Source organism: Lissotriton helveticus, chromosome 1_2 (assembly GCF_964261635.1).
Source record: "Lissotriton helveticus chromosome 1_2, aLisHel1.1, whole genome shotgun sequence".
Classification (NCBI taxonomy): domain Eukaryota; kingdom Metazoa; phylum Chordata; class Amphibia; order Caudata; family Salamandridae; genus Lissotriton; species Lissotriton helveticus.
This window is the reverse complement of record NC_136058.1, coordinates 324,796,855-324,812,268: the sequence shown is the minus strand read 5'-3', so window position 1 is coordinate 324,812,268 and position 15,414 is coordinate 324,796,855. Positions and strand designations below refer to the sequence as shown.

The 15,414-nt window shown below is 37.4% G+C and overlaps 7 non-coding genes across 7 annotated transcripts; all 7 read right to left on the bottom strand.

Moving 5' to 3' along the window:
* Window positions 1–1,565: 1,565 nt before the first annotated feature.
* On the bottom strand, window positions 1,566–1,637 carry TRNAC-GCA (transfer RNA cysteine (anticodon GCA)). The gene has a single exon. It is a non-coding gene; the product is annotated as a tRNA-Cys (tRNA).
* A 4,257-nt stretch (window positions 1,638–5,894) lies between these two features.
* Window positions 5,895–5,966, bottom strand: TRNAC-GCA (transfer RNA cysteine (anticodon GCA)). The gene has a single exon. It is a non-coding gene; the product is annotated as a tRNA-Cys (tRNA).
* A 1,011-nt stretch (window positions 5,967–6,977) lies between these two features.
* Window positions 6,978–7,049, bottom strand: TRNAC-GCA (transfer RNA cysteine (anticodon GCA)). The gene has a single exon. It is a non-coding gene; the product is annotated as a tRNA-Cys (tRNA).
* Window positions 7,050–9,142: 2,093 nt separating this feature from the next.
* Window positions 9,143–9,214, bottom strand: TRNAC-GCA (transfer RNA cysteine (anticodon GCA)). The gene has a single exon. It is a non-coding gene; the product is annotated as a tRNA-Cys (tRNA).
* Window positions 9,215–10,226: 1,012 nt separating this feature from the next.
* On the bottom strand, window positions 10,227–10,298 carry TRNAC-GCA (transfer RNA cysteine (anticodon GCA)). Its single transcript has one exon. It is a non-coding gene; the product is annotated as a tRNA-Cys (tRNA).
* A 2,093-nt stretch (window positions 10,299–12,391) lies between these two features.
* On the bottom strand, window positions 12,392–12,463 carry TRNAC-GCA (transfer RNA cysteine (anticodon GCA)). Its single transcript has one exon. It is a non-coding gene; the product is annotated as a tRNA-Cys (tRNA).
* Window positions 12,464–13,474: 1,011 nt separating this feature from the next.
* TRNAC-GCA (transfer RNA cysteine (anticodon GCA)) lies at window positions 13,475–13,546 on the bottom strand. The gene has a single exon. It is a non-coding gene; the product is annotated as a tRNA-Cys (tRNA).
* Window positions 13,547–15,414: the final 1,868 nt, after the last annotated feature.

The window sequence follows — 15,414 nt, the reverse complement described above, 5'->3', positions numbered from 1 at the left end:
CAGAGCTTTTAAGGAGAAATTCAATAGTTCCTACGTTGCACAAAAATGAAGTGCTTCAAACAAACACATACTTTGCATGCACAGAGAAGAGGTGGAATATATGTAAGACTGAAGACACAGGTGAAATGAGAAATAGATTGACTGCTTCGCTGCCAAGTTTTATACGCCATTTCTTCAGTGCAATACAAGAAATCACCAAACAGTATAACAAAGTTGTCAATTTTTTTAATAGTCCATTCCCTTTGTTTAGTGCTGTGAAAGGAAGAGCCGAATTCCAAAATTGATCAATGATGTTTCAGAAATTTCCCAAAGGGAATACCAAGCCGAGTGTTAAAAACTGCATTTACTCACAGGCTTTGAGCAGGAAACACTGAAATGCTATTAAAGTGTAATATCCAAGGGAACACTGACTCTGTCAAAGATGATCCAAATGGAATTGATGAAAAGTCCAAATTACAAACAACAGAATCAAAATAGGGTGAGGGGACACACGGATTTGAACCAGGGACCACTTCATCTGCAGTCAAATGCTCTACCACTGAGCTATATCCCCAGCCTTTCAATAAAATCAGAATGACAAAATATCTGTACATCATGAAAGAGTGTGAGGATCTTACTAAGTTGTGCCAGAAAGTACAACCTTGAAACTGTGGAACAGGAGAAGTAGTCCTTAATATTATTTATTAAAGGAAAACTGGATCATTTCAAAAACAGATTTATTTGTTTCATTGTTAGTTTATTTGAATAGGCAGTGGTACATAGGACCAATGCCTCTACATAACATGATTGTTTTGAAACATTCTTAAAGGGGAAGAGGTTTTTATGGGACACCTTATCATTTGAGGATTGGTTACCACAATCACTGAGATGGTGATGAAGTATGATTGTTTTGGGCCAAATTATGGTGGAAAAACATTTCTACGTACCACTACAATTCGGTATTTGGAAGGTACACCCAAACACCCCTTTCGAATACCTTCCATTTAATACATCAGAAAAAGCCATGTTGCGTTTGCAAATGGCCTGATTCTTCAGACCAGCCTTCTTGCAACTGCAATGATAGTTCGTACATCTTGCACGTAGGCAGAGCTTTTAAGGAGAAATTAAATAGTTCCTACGTTGCACAAAAATGAAGTGCTTCAAACAAACACATACTTTGCATGCACAGAGAAGAGGTGGAATATTTGTAAGACTGAAGACACAGGTGAAATGAGAAATAGATTGACTGCTTCGCTGCCAAGTTTTATATGCCATTTCTTCAGTGCAATACAAGAAAGCACCAAACAGTATAACAAAGTTGTCAATTGGTTTAATAGTCCATTTCCTTTGTTTAGTGCTGTGAAACGAAGAGCCAAATTCCAAAATTGATCAATGATGTTTCAGAAATTTCCCAAAGGGAATAACAAGCCGAGTGTTAAAAACTGCATTTACTCACAGGTTTTGAGCAGGAAACACTGAAATGCTATTAAAGTGCAATATCCAAGGGAACACTGACTCTGTCAAAGATGATCCAAGTGGAATTGATGAAAAGTACCAATTACAAACAACAGAATCAAAATAGGGTGAGGGGACACCCGGATTTGAACCAGGGACCTCTTGATCTGCAGTCAAATGCTCTACCACTGAGCTATATCCCCAGCTTTACAGTACAATCAGAATGACAAAATATCAGTACATCATGAAAGAGTGAGAGGATCATACTAAGTTATTCCGGAAAGTACAACCTTGAAACTGTGGAACAGGAGAAGTAGTCCTTAATATTATTTATTAAAGGAAAACTGGATTATTTAAAAAACAGATATTTGTATCGTTGTTATTTTATTTGAATAGGCAGTGGTACATAGGACCAATGCCTCTACATACAATGATTGTTTTGAAACATTCTTAAAGGGGAAGAGGTTTTTACGGGACACCTTATCATTTGAGGATTGGTTACCACAATAACTGAGATGGTGATGAAGTATGATTGTTTTGGGCCAAATTATGGTGGAAAAACATTTCTACGTACCACTACAATTCGGTATTTGGAAGGTACACCCAAACACCCCTTTCGAATACCTTCCATTTAATACATCAGAAAAAGCCATTTTGCATTTGCAAATGGCCTGATTCTTCAGACCAGCCTTCTTGCAACTGCAAGGATAGTTCGTACATCTTGCACGTAGGCAGAGCTTTTAAGGAGAAATTAAATAGTTCCTACGTTGCACAAAAATGAAGTGCTTCAAACAAACACATACTTTGCATGCACAGAGAAGAGGTGGAATATATGTAAGACTGAAGACACATGTGAAATGAGAAATAGATTGACTGCTTTGCTGTCAAGTTTTATACGCCATTTCTTCAGTGCAATACAAGAAAGCACCAAACAGTATAACAAAATTGTCAATTGGTTTCATAGTCCATTCCCTTTGTTTAGTGCTGTGAAAGGAAGAGCCGAATTCCAAAATTGATCAATGATGTTTCAGAAATTTCCCAAAGGGAATAACAAGCCGACTGTTAAAAACTACATTCACTCTCAGGTTTTGAGCAGGAAACACTGAAATGCTATTAAAGTGCAATATCCAAGGGAACACTGACTCTGTCAAAGATGATCCAAATAGAATTGATGAAAAGTCCCAATTACAAACAACAGAATCAAAATAGGGTGAGAGGACAACCGGATTTGAACCAGGGACCTCTTGATCTGCAGTCAAATGCTCTACCACTGAGCTACATCCCCAGCTTTTCAGTAAAATCAGAATGACAAAATATCAGTACATCATGAAAGAATGTTAGGATCATACTAAGTTGTGCCAGAAAGTACAACCTTGAAACTGTGGAACAGGAGAAGTAGTCCTTAATAATATTTATTAAAGGAAAACTGGATCATTTAAAAAACAGATTTATTTGTTTCATTGTTATTTTATTTGAATAGGCAGTGGTACATAGGACCAATGCCTCTACATACAATGATTGTTTTGAAACATTCTTAAAGGGGAAGAGGTTTTTACGGGACACCTTATCATTTGAGGATTGGTTACCACAATCACGGAGATGATGATGAAGTATGATTGTTTTGGGCCAAATTAAGGTGGTAAAACATTTCTACGTACCACTACAATTCGGTATTTGGAAGGTACACCCAAACACCCCTTTCGAATACCTTCCATTTAATACATCAGAAAAAGCCATTTTGCGTTTGCAAATGGCCTGATTCTTTAGACCAGCCTTCTTGCAACTGCAATGATAGTTCGTACATCTTGCACGTAGGCAGAGCTTTTAAGGAGAAATTAAATAATTCCTATGTTGCACAAAAATGAAGTGCTTCAAACAAACACATACTTTGCATGCACAGAGAAGAGGTGGAATATATGTAAGACTGAAGACACAGGTGAAATGAGAAATAGATTGACTGCTTCGCTGCCAAGTTTTATACGCCATTTCTTCAGCGCAATACAAAAAGCACCAAACAGTATGACGAAGTTGTCAATTGGTTTCATAGTCCATTCCCTTTGTTTAGTGCTGTGAAAGGAAGAGCCGAATTCCAAAATTGATCAATGATGTTTCAGAAATTTCCCAAAGGGAATACCAAGCCGAGTGTTAAAAACTGCATTTACTCACAGGCTTTGAGCAGGAAACAAAGAAATGCTAGTAAAGTGCAATATCCAAGGGAACACTGACTCTGTCAAAGATGATCCAAATGGAATTGATGGAAAGTCCAAATTACAAACAACAGAATCAAAATAAGGTGAGGGGACACCAGGATTTGAACCAGGGACCTCTTGATCTGCAGTCAAATGCTCTACCACTGAGCAATATCCCCAGCTTTCCAATACAATCAGAATACAAAATATCAGTACATCATGAAAGAGTGAGAGGATCATACTAAGTTGTTCCGTAAAGTACAACCTTGAAACTGTGGAACAGGAGAAGTAGTCCTTAATATTATTTATTAAAGGAAAAGTGGATCATTTAAAAAACAGATGTATTTGTTTCATTGTTATTTTATTTGAATAGGCAGTGGTACATAGGACCAATGCCTCTACATACAATGATTGTTTTGAAACATTCTTAAAGGGGAAGAGGTTTTTACGGGACACCTTATCATTTGAGGATTGGTTACCACAATCACGGAGATGATGATGAAGTATGATTGTTTTGGGCCAAATTAAGGTGGAAAAACATTTCTACATACCACTACAATTCGGTATTTGGAAGGTACACCCAAACACCCCTTTCGAATACCTTCCATTTAATACATCAGAAAAAGCCATTTTGCGTTTGCAAATAGCCTGATTCTTTAGACCAGCCTTCTTGCAACTGCAATGATAGTTCGTACATCTTGCACGTAGGCAGAGCTTTTAAGGAGAAATTAAATAGTTCCTACGTTGCACAAAAATGAAGTGCTTCAAACAAACACATACTTTGCATGCACAGAGAAGAGGTGGAATATATGTAAGACTGAAGACACAGGTGAAATGAGAAATAGATTGACTGCTTCGCTGCCAAGTTTTATACGCCATTTCTTCAGCGCAATACAAAAAGCACCAAACAGTATGACGAAGTTGTCAATTGGTTTCATAGTCCATTCCCTTTGTTTAGTGCTGTGAAAGGAAGAGCCGAATTCCAAAATTGATCAATGATGTTTCAGAAATTTTCCAAAGGGAATACCAAGCCGAGTGTTAAAAACTGCATTTACTCACAGGCTTTGAGCAGGAAACACAGAAATGCTAGTAAAGTGCAATATCCAAGGGAACACTGACTCTGTCAAAGATGATCCAAATGGAATTGATGGAAAGTCCCAATTACAAACAACAGAATCAAAATAAGGTGAGGGGACACCAGGATTTGAACCAGGGACCTCTCGATCTGCAGTCAAATGCTCTACCACTGAGCTATATCCCCAGCTTTTCAATACAATCAGAATGACAAAATATCAGTACATCATGAAAGAGTGAGAGGATCATACTAAGTTGTTCCGGAAAGTACAACCTTGAAACTGGGGAACAGGAGAAGTAGTCCTTAATATTATTTACTAAAGGAAAACTGGATCATTTAAAAAACAGATATTTGTTTCATTGTTATTTTATTTGAATAGGCAGTGGTACATAGGAACAATGCCTCTACATACAATGATTGTTTTGAAACATTCTTAAAGGGGAAGAGGTTTTTACGGGACACCTTATCATTTGAGGATTGGTTACCACAATCACTGAGATGGTGATGAAGTATGATTGTTTTGGTCCAAATTATGGTGGAAAAACATTTCTACGTACCACTACAATTCAGTATTTGGAAGGTACACCCAAACACCCCTTTCGAATACCTTCCATTTAATACATCAGAAAAAGCCATTTTGCGTTTGCAAATGGCCTGATTCTTCAGACCAGCCTTCTTGCAACTGCAATGATAGTTCGTACATCTTGCACGTAGGCATAGCTTTTAAGGAAAAATTAAATAGTTCCTACGTTGCACAAAAATGAAGTGCTTCAAACAAACACATACTTTGCATGCACAGAGAAGAGGTGGAATATATGTAAGACTGAAGACACAGGTGAAATGAGAAATAGATTGACTGCTTCGCTTCCAAGTTTTATACGCCATTTCTTCAGTGCAATACAAGAAAGCACCAAACAGTATAACAAAGTTGTCAATTGGTTTCATAGTCCATTCCCTTTGTTTAGTGCTGTGAAAGGAAGAGCCGAATTCCAAAATTGATCAATGATGTTTCAGAAATTTCCCAAAGGGAATAACAAGCCGACTGTTAAAAACTACATTCACTCTCAGGTTTTGAGCAGGAAACACTGAAATGCTATTAAAGTGCAATATCCAAGGGAACACTGACTCTGTCAAAGATGATCCAAATAGAATTGATGAAAAGTCCCAATTACAAACAACAGAATCAAAATAGGGTGAGAGGACACCCGGATTTGAACCAGGGACCTCTTGATCTGCAGTCAAATGCTCTACCACTGAGCTATATCCCCAGCTTTTGAGCAAAATCAGAATGACAAAATATCAGTACATCATGTAAGAGTGTTAGGATCATACTAAGTTGTGCCAGAAAGTACAACCTTGAAACTGTGGAACAGGAGAAGTAGTCCTTAATATTATTTATTAAAGGAAAACTGGATCATTTAAAAAACAGATTTATTTGTTTCATTGTTATTTTATTTGAATAGGCAGTGGTACATAGGACCAATGCCTCTACATACAATGATTGTTTTGAAACATTCTTAAAGGGGAAGAGGTTTTTACGGGACACCTTATCATTTGAGGATTGGTTACCACAATCACTGAGATGGTGATGAAGTATGATTGTTTTGGGCCAAATTATGGTGGAAAAACATTTCTACGTACCACTACAATTCGGTATTTGGAAGGTACACCCAAACACCCCTTTAGAATACCTTCTATTTAATACATCAGAAAAAGCCATTTTGTGTTTGCAAATGGCCTGATTCTTCAGACCAGCCTTCTTGCAACTACAATGATAGTTCGTACATCTTGCACGTAGGCAGAGCTTTTAAGGAGAAATTAAATAGTTCCTACGTTGCACAAAAATGAAGTGCTTCAAACAAACACATACTTTGCATGCACAGAGAAGAGGTGGAATATATGTAAGACTGAAGACACAGGTGAAATGAGAAATAGTTGACTGCTTCGCTGCCAAGTTTTATACGCCATTTCTTCAGTGCAATACAAGAAAGCACCAAACAGTATAACAAAGTTGTCAATTGGTTTCATAGTCCATTCCCTTTGTTTAGTGCTGTGAAAGGTAGAGCCGAATTCCAAAATTGATCAATGATGTTTCAGAAATTTCCCAAAGGGAATAACAAGCCGAGTGTTAAAAACTGCATTTACTCACAGGTTTTGAGCAGGAAACACTGAAATGCTATTAAAGTGCAATATCCAAGGGAACACTGACTCTGTTAAAGATGATCCAAATGGAATTGATGAAAAGTCCCAATTAGAAACAACAGAATCAAAATAGGGTGAGGGGACACCCGGATTTGAACCAGGGACCTCTTGATCTGCAGTCAAATGCTCTACCACTGAGCTATATCCCCAGCTTTTCAGTAAAATCAGAATGACAAAATATCAGTACATCATGAAAGAGTGTGAGGATCATACTAAGTTGTGCAAGAAAGTACAACCTTGAAACTGTGGAACAGGAGAAGTAGTCCTTAATATTATTTATTAAAGAAAAACTGGATCATTTAAAAAACAGATGTATTTGTTTCATTGTTATTTTATTTGAATAGGCAGTGGTACATAGGACCAATGCCTCTACATACAATGATTGTTTTGAAACATTCTTAAAGGGGAAGAGGTTTTTAGGGGAAACCTTATCATTTGAGGATTGGTTACCACAATCACGGAGATGATGATGAAGTATGATTGTTTTGGGCCAAATTAAGGTGGAAAAACATTTCTACGTACCACTACAATTCGGTATTTGGAAGGTACACCCAAACACCCCTTTCGAATACCTTCCATTTAATACATCAGAAAAAGCCATTTTGCGTTTGCAAATAGCCTGATTCTTTAGACCAGCCTTCTTGCAACTGCAATGATAGTTCGTACATCTTGCACGTAGGCAGAGCTTTTAAGGAGAAATTAAATAGTTCCTACGTTGCACAAAAATGAAGTGCTTCAAACAAACACATACTTTGCATGCACAGAGAAGAGGTGGAATATATGTAAGACTGAAGACACAGGTGAAATGAGAAATAGATTGACTGCTTCGCTGCCAAGTTTTATACGCCATTTCTTCAGCGCAATACAAAAAGCACCAAACAGTATGACGAAGTTGTCAATTGGTTTCATAGTCCATTCCCTTTGTTTAGTGCTGTGAAAGGAAGAGCCGAATTCCAAAATTGATCAATGATGTTTCAGAAATTTCCCAAAGGGAATACCAAGCCGAGTGTTAAAAACTGCATTTACTCACAGGTTTTGAGCAGGAAACACAGAAATGCTAGTAAAGTGCAATATCCAAGGGAACACTGACTCTGTCAAAGATGATCCAAATGGAATTGATGGAAAGTCCCAATTACAAACAACAGAATCAAATTAAGGTGAGGGGACACCAGGATTTGAACCAGGGACCTCTCGATCTGCATTCAAATGCTCTACCACTGAGCTATATCCCCAGCTTTTCAATACAATCAGAATGACAAAATATCAGTACATCATGAAAGAGTGAGAGGATCATACTAAGTTGTTCCGGAAAGTACAACCTTGAAACTGTGGAACAGGAGAAGTAGTCCTTAATATTATTTACTAAAGGAAAACTGGATCATTTAAAAAACAGATATTTGTTTCATTGTTATTTTATTTGAATAGGCAGTGGTACATAGGACCAATGCCTCTACATACAATGATTGTTTTGAAACATTCTTAAAGGGGAAGAGGTTTTTACGGGACACCTTATCATTTGAGGATTGGTTACCACAATCACTGAGATGGTGATGAAGTATGATTGTTTTGGTCCAAATTATGGTGGAAAAACATTTCTACGTACCACTACAATTTAGTATTTGGAAGGTACACCCAAACACCCCTTTCGAATACCTTCCATTTAATACATCAGAAAAAGCCATTTTGCGTTTGCAAATGGCCTGATTCTTCAGACCAGCCTTCTTGCAACTGCAATGATAGTTCGTACATCTTGCACGTAGGCATAGCTTTTAAGGAAAAATTAAATAGTTCCTACGTTGCACAAAAATGAAGTGCTTCAAACAAACACATACTTTGCATGCACAGAGAAGAGGTGGAATATATGTAAGACTGAAGACACAGGTGAAATGAGAAATAGATTGACTGCTTCGCTTCCAAGTTTTATACGCCATTTCTTCAGTGCAATACAAGAAAGCACCAAACAGTATAACAAAGTTGTCAATTGGTTTCATAGTCCATTCCCTTTGTTTAGTGCTGTGAAAGGAAGAGCCGAATTCCAAAATTGATCAATGATGTTTCAGAAATTTCCCAAAGGGAATAACAAGCCGACTGTTAAAAACTACATTCACTCTCAGGTTTTGAGCAGGAAACACTGAAATGCTATTAAAGTGCAATATCCAAGGGAACACTGACTCTGTCAAAGATGATCCAAATAGAATTGATGAAAAGTCCCAATTACAAACAACAGAATCAAAATAGGGTGAGAGGACACCCGGATTTGAACCAGGGACCTCTTGATCTGCAGTCAAATGCTCTACCACTGAGCTATATCCCCAGCTTTTGAGCAAAATCAGAATGACAAAATATCAGTACATCATGAAAGAGTGTTAGGATCATACTAAGTTGTGCCAGAAAGTACAACCTTGAAACTGTGGCACAGGAGAAGTAGTCCTTAATATTATTTATTAAAGGAAAACTGGATCATTTTAAAAAACAGATTTATTTGTTTCATTGTTATTTTATTGGAATAGGCAGTGGTACATAGGACCAATGCCTCTACATACAATGATTGTTTTGAAACATTCTTAAAGGGGAAGAGGTTTTTACGGGACACCTTATCATTTGAGGATTGGTTACCACAATCACTGAGATGGTGATGAAGTATGATTGTTTTGGGCCAAATTATGGTGGAAAAACATTTCTACGTACCACTACAATTCGGTATTTGGAAGGTACACCCAAACACCCCTTTAGAATACCTTCTATTTAATACATCAGAAAAAGCCATTTTGTGTTTGCAAATGGCCTGATTCTTCAGACCAGCCTTCTTGCAACTACAATGATAGTTCGTACATCTTGCACGTAGGCAGAGCTTTTAAGGAGAAATTAAATAGTTCCTACATTGCACAAAAATGAAGTGCTTCAAACAAACACATACTTTGCATGCACAGAGAAGAGGTGGAATATATGTAAGACTGAAGACACAGGTGAAATGAGAAATAGTTGACTGCTTCGCTGCCAAGTTTTATACGCCATTTCTTCAGTGCAATACAAGAAAGCACCAAACAGTATAACAAAGTTGTCAATTGGTTTCATAGTCCATTCCCTTTGTTTAGTGCTGTGAAAGGTAGAGCCGAATTCCAAAATTGATCAATGATGTTTCAGAAATTTCCCAAAGGGAATAACAAGCCGAGTGTTAAAAACTGCTTTTACTCACAGGTTTTGAGCAGGAAACACTGAAATGCTATTAAAGTGCAATATCCAAGGGAACACTGACTCTCTTAAAGATGATCCAAATGGAATTGATGAAAAGTCCCAATTAGAAACAACAGAATCAAAATAGGGTGAGGGGACACCCGGATTTGAACCAGGGACCTCTTGATCTGCAGTCAAATGCTCTACCACTGAGCTATATCCCCAGCTTTTCAGTAAAATCAGAATGACAAAATATCAGTACATCATGAAAGAGTGTGAGGATCATACTAAGTTGTGCAAGAAAGTACAACCTTGAAACTGTGGAACAGGAGAAGTAGTCCTTAATATTATTTATTAAAGGAAAACTGGATCATTTAAAAAACAGATGTATTTGTTTCATTGTTATTTTATTTGAATAGGCAGTGGTACATAGGACCAATGCCTCTACATACAATGATTGTTTTGAAACATTCTTAAAGGGGAAGAGGTTTTTAGGGGAAACCTTATCATTTGAGGATTGGTTACCACAATCACGGAGATGATGATGAAGTATGATTGTTTTGGGCCAAATTAAGGTGGAAAAACATTTCTACGTACCACTACAATTCGGTATTTGGAAGGTACACCCAAACACCCCTTTCGAATACCTTCCATTTAATACATCAGAAAAAGCCATTTTGCATTTGCAAATGGCCTGATTCTTTAGACCAGCCTTCTTGCAACTGCAATGATAGTTCGTACATCTTGCACGTAGGCAGAGCTTTTAAGGAGAAATTAAATAGTTCCTACGTTGCACAAAAATGAAGTGCTTCAAACAAACACATACTTTGCATGCACAGAGAAGAGGTGGAATATATGTAAGACTGAAGACACAGGTGAAATGAGAAATAGATTGACTGCTTCGCTGCCAAGTTTTATACGCCATTTCTTCAGCGCAATACAAAAAGCACCAAACAGTATGACGAAGTTGTCAATTGGTTTCATAGTCCATTCCCTTTGTTTAGTGCTGTGAAAGGAAGAGCCGAATTCCAAAATTGATCAATGATGTTTCAGAAATTTCCCAAAGGGAATACCAAGCCGAGTGTTAAAAACTGCATTTACTCACAGGCTTTGAGCAGGAAACACAGAAATGCTAGTAAAGTGCAATATCCAAGGGAACACTGACTCTGTCAAAGATGATCCAAATGGAATTGATGGAAAGTCCCAATTACAAACAACAGAATCAAAATAAGGTGAGGGGACACCAGGATTTGAACCAGGGACCTCTCGATCTGCAGTCAAATGCTCTACCACTGAGCTATATCCCCAGCTTTACAATACAATCAGAATGACAAAATATCAGTACATCATGAAAGAGTGAGAGGATCATACTAAGTTGTTCCGGAAAGTACAACCTTGAAACTGTGGAACAGGAGAAGTAGTCCTTAATATTATTTATTAAAGGAAAACTGGATCATTTAAAAAACAGATATTTGTTTCATTGTTATTTTATTTGAATAGGCAGTGGTACATAGGACCAATGCCTCTACATACAATGATTGTTTTGAAACATTCTTAAAGGGGAAGAGGTTTTTACGGGACACCTTATCATTTGAGGATTGGTTACCACAATCACTGAGATGGTGATGAAGTATGATTGTTTTGGTCCAAATTATGGTGGAAAAACATTTCTACGTACCACTACAATTCAGTATTTGGAAGGTACACCCAAACACCCCTTTCGAATACCTTCCATTTAATACATCAGATAAAGCCATTTTGCGTTTGCAAATGGCCTGATTCTTCAGACCAGCCTTCTTGCAACTGCAATGATAGTTCGTACATCTTGCACGTAGGCATAGCTTTTAAGGAAAAATTAAATAGTTCCTACGTTGCACAAAAATGAAGTGCTTCAAACAAACACATACTTTGCATGCACAGAGAAGAGGTGGAATATATGTAAGACTAAAGACACAGGTGAAATGAGAAATAGATTGACTGCTTCGCTTCCAAGTTTTATACGCCATTTCTTCAGTGCAATACAAGAAAGCACCAAACAGTATAACAAAGTTGTCAATTGGTTTCATAGTCCATTCCCTTTGTTTAGTGCTGTGAAAGGAAGAGCCGAATTCCAAAATTGATCAATGATGTTTCAGAAATTTCCCAAAGGGAATAACAAGCCGACTGTTAAAAACTACATTCACTCTCAGGTTTTGAGCAGGAAACACTGAAATGCTATTAAAGTGCAATATCCAAGGGAACACTGACTCTGTCAAAGATGATCCAAATAGAATTGATGAAAAGTCCCAATTACAAACAACAGAATCAAAATAGGGTGAGAGGACACCCGGATTTGAACCAAGGACCTCTTGATCTGCAGTCAAATGCTCTACCACTGAGCTATATCCCCAGCTTTTCAGTAAAATCAGAATGACAAAATATCAGTACATCATGAAAGAGTGTTAGGATCATACTAAGTTGTGCCAGAAAGTACAACCTTGAAACTGTGGAACAGGAGAAGTAGTCCTTAATATTATTTATTAAAGGAAAACTGGATCATTTAAAAAACAGATTTATTTGTTTCATTGTTATTTTATTTGAATAGGCAGTGGTACATAGGACCAATGCCTCTACATACAATGATTGTTTTGAAACATTCTTAAAGGGGAAGAGGTTTTTACGGGACACCTTATCATTTGAGGATTGGTTACCACAATCACTGAGATGGTGATGAAGTATGATTGTTTTGGGCCAAATTATGGTGGAAAAACATTTCTACGTACCACTACAATTCGGTATTTGGAAGGTACACCCAAACACCCCTTTAGAATACCTTCTATTTAATACATCAGAAAAAGCCATTTTGTGTTTGCAAATGGCCTGATTCTTCAGACCAGCCTTCTTGCAACTACAATGATAGTTCGTACATCTTGCACGTAGGCAGAGCTTTTAAGGAGAAATTAAATAGTTCCTACGTTGCACAAAAATGAAGTGCTTCAAACAAACACATACTTTGCATGCACAGAGAAGAGGTGGAATATATGTAAGACTGAAGACACAGGTGAAATGAGAAATAGTTGACTGCTTCGCTGCCAAGTTTTATACGCCATTTCTTCAGTGCAATACAAGAAAGCACCAAACAGTATAACAAAGTTGTCAATTGGTTTCATAGTCCATTCCCTTTGTTTAGTGCTGTGAAAGGTAGAGCCGAATTCCAAAATTGATCAATGATGTTTCAGAAATTTCCCAAAGGGAATAACAAGCCGAGTGTTAAAAACTGCATTTACTCACAGGTTTTGAGCAGGAAACACTGAAATGCTATTAAAGTGCAATATCCAAGGGAACACTGACTCTGTTAAAGATGATCCAAATGGAATTCATGAAAAGTCCCAATTAGAAACAACAGAATCAAAATAGGGTGAGGGGACACCCGGATTTGAACCAGGGACCTCTTGATCTGCAGTCAAATGCTCTACCACTGAGCTATATCCCCAGCTTTTCAGTAAAATCAGAATGACAAAATATCAGTACATCATGAAAGAGTGTGAGGATCATACTAAGTTGTGCAAGAAAGTACAACCTTGAAATTGTGGAACAGGAGAAGTAGTCCTTAATATTATTTATTAAAGGAAAACTGGATCATTTAAAAAACAGATGTATTTGTTTCATTGTTATTTTATTTGAATAGGCAGTGGTACATAGGACCAATGCATCTACATACAATGATTGTTTTGAAACATTCTTAAAGGGGAAGAGGTTTTTACGGGACACCTTATCATTTGAGGATTGGTTACCACAATCATGGAGATGATGATGAAGTATGATTGTTTTGGGCCAAATTAAGGTGGAAAAACATTTCTACGTACCACTACAATTCGGTATTTGGAAGGTACACCCAAACACCCCTTTCGAATACCTTCCATTTGATACATCAGAAAAAGCCATTTTGCGTTTGCAAATGGCCTGATTCTTTAGACCAGCCTTCTTGCAACTGCAATGATAGTTCGTACATCTTGCACGTAGGCAGAGCTGTTAAGGAGAAATTAAATAGTTCCTATGTTGCACAAAAATGAAGTGCTTCAAACAAACACATACTTTGCATGCACAGAGAAGAGGTGGAATATATGTAAGACTGAAGACACAGGTGAAATGAGAAATAGATTGACTGCTTCGCTGCCAAGTTTTATACGCCATTTCTTCAGCGCAATACAAAAAGCACCAAACAGTATGACGAAGTTGTCAATTGGTTTCATAGTCCATTCCCTTTGTTTAGTGCTGTGAAAGGAAGAGCCGAATTCCAAAATTGATCAATGATGTTTCAGAAATTTCCCAAAGGGAATACCAAGCCGAGTGTTAAAAACTGCATTTACTCACAGGCTTTGAGAAGGAAACACAGAAATGCTAGTAAAGTGCAATATCCAAGGGAACACTGACTCTGTCAAAGATGATCCAAATGGAATTGATGGAAAGTCCCAATTACAAACAACAGAATCAAAATAAGGTGAGGGGACACCAGGATTTGAACCAGGGACCTCTCGATCTGCAGTCAAATGCTCTACCACTGAGCTATATCCCCAGATTTACAATACAATCAGAATGACAAAATATCAGTACATCATGAAAGAGTGAGAGGATCATACTAAGTTGTTCCGGAAAGTACAACCTTGAAACTGTGGAACAGGAGAAGTAGTCCTTAATATTATTTATTAAAGGAAAACTGGATCATTTAAAAAACAGATATTTGTTTCATTGTTATTTTATTTGAATAGGCAGTGGTACATAGGACCAATGCCTCTACATACAATGATTGTTTTGAAACATTCTTAAAGGGGAAGAGGTTTTTACGGGACACCTTATCATTTGAGGATTGGTTACCACAATCACTGAGATGGTGATGAAGTATGATTGTTTTGGTCCAAATTATGGTGGAAAAACATTTCTACGTACCACTACAATTCAGTATTTGGAAGGTACACCCAAACACCCCTTTCGAATACCTTCCATTTAATACATCAGAAAAAGCCATTTTGCGTTTGCAAATGGCCTGATTCTTCAGACCAGCCTTCTTGCAACTGCAATGATAGTTCGTACATCTTGCACGTAGGCATAGCTTTTAAGGAAAAATTAAATAGTTCCTACGTTGCACAAAAATGAAGTGCTTCAAACAAACACATACTTTGCATGCACAGAGAAGAGGTGCAATATATGTAAGACTGAAGACACAGGTGAAATGAGAAATAGATTGACTGCTTCGCTTCCAAGTTTTATACGCCATTTCTTCAGTGCAATACTAGAAAGCACCAAACAGTATAACAAAGTTGTCAATTGGTTTCATAGTCCATTCCCTTTGTTTAGTGCTGT